Source organism: Lampetra fluviatilis, chromosome 13 (genome assembly GCF_964198595.1).
Source record: "Lampetra fluviatilis chromosome 13, kcLamFluv1.1, whole genome shotgun sequence".
Lineage (NCBI taxonomy): Eukaryota > Metazoa > Chordata > Hyperoartia > Petromyzontiformes > Petromyzontidae > Lampetra > Lampetra fluviatilis.
In genome coordinates this window covers 1,032,949-1,034,629 of record NC_136287.1, presented here as the reverse complement: position 1 = coordinate 1,034,629, position 1,681 = coordinate 1,032,949, and positions in this window count along the sequence as shown.

Here is a 1,681-nt window from a genome sequence, read left to right as displayed (position 1 = left end):
GTGCTGATTGGACGTGGAGAGAGGGGCTCATTCAATGCCATTTCTTGCAGCAACAGAGCCCGTGCCAGCCCCCTGCGATGCCGTTGGCCACGGTGGGACCTCCTTGCCCCCCCTCTCGTCGCCGTCTAAGCGGCTGCCGCCCGAGACGGTCACGGGCGTTGGGGCCACGGCATCATTGACGCCGGGCCAGCGACCCACGGGCCTGCTGCGTGCGTGCCCTCGGCGGCGAGGAGCGCAAGGCCACGTGTGTGTTACTGCTGCCCGATGGGGAGAGGAAGGAGGACAGTGGGGACCACCCCCCCCCCCCGACAGGGGAGATGGAGCGAGAAGACCGGGGCAGGCGACGTGTCCGAGGAGGCCAGTGATCGAGAAGTGGACTTCAGTGTTGACATTTGAAGTGACGCGAGGCCAAGCGTAACCAGTTGTCCACCGCACTGAAGTGACATGCTCGTGTCAGTACATCACATGCAGGCCCCGCCATCCAGCGGTGGATAGAGCCTCACCCGCAGTTAAGCCAGCAACGGATAGAGCCTGATTCGGGTTAACCCAACAGTGGATAGAGCCTGGCTCGTATTACCACAGCAGTGGATAGAGCCTGGCTCGTATTACCACAGCAGTGGATAGAAACTGACCTGTAGGGTGAACCAGCAGTGGATAGAGTCTGAGTCGTGTGAGTGCAGCACGCTGCTGCCTCCTGGGCAGGCGACGCGTGTACGGGCGCCGATATGGGGGGCAAAGTGAGGGTTTAAAATAGCGCGTTTTAAAATTGCGGTTCGAGGGTGGCAAGGGAAGGGGGAAATGAAGCGGGAGAGTGAGGGATGAGAGAAGGGGGAGTGAGGGGAGGGAGATGGGGGAGTGAGGGGAGGGAGATGGGGGGAGTGAGGGGAGGGAGAAGGGGGGAATGAGGGGAGGGAGGAGGGGGGTGAGGAGAGGGAGGAAGGAGGAGTGTGGGGAGGGAGAAGGGGGAGTGTGGGGAGGGAGAAGGGGGAGTGAGGGGAGGGAGAAGGGGGAGTGAGGGGAGGGAGATGGGGGAGTGAGGGGAGGGAGAAGGGGGAGTGAGGGGAGGGAGATGGGGGAGTGAGGGGAGGGAGATGGGGGAGTGAGGGGAGGGAGAAGGGGGAGTGAGGGGAGGGAGATGGGGGAGCGAGGGGAGGGAGATGGGGAGCGAGGGGAGGGAGATGGGGGAGTGAGGGGAGGGAGATGGGGGAGTGAGGGGAGGGAGATGGGGGAGTGAGGGGAGGGAGATGGGGGAGCGAGGGGAGGAGAAAGGGGGAGTGAGGGGAGGGAGATGGGGGAGTGAGGGGAGGGAGAAGGGGGAGTGAGGGGAGAGAGATGGGGGAGTGAGGGGAGGGAGAAGGGGGAGTGAGGGGAGGGAGATGGGGGAGTGAGGGGATGAGAGAAGGGGGAGTGAGGGGAGGGAGATGGGGGAGTGAGGGGAGGGAGGAGGGGGGGTGAGGGGAGGGAGAAGGGGGAATGAGGGGAGGGAGGAGGGGGGTGAGGAGAGGGAGGAAGGAGGAGTGTGGGGAGGGAGAAGGGGGAGTGTGGGGAGGGAGAAGGGGGAGTGAGGGGAGGGAGATGGGGGAGTGAGGGGAGGGAGAAGGGGGAGTGAGGGGAGGGAGATGGGGGAGTGAGGGGAGGGAGAAGGGGGAGTGAGGGGAGGGAGATGGGGGAGTGAGGGGAG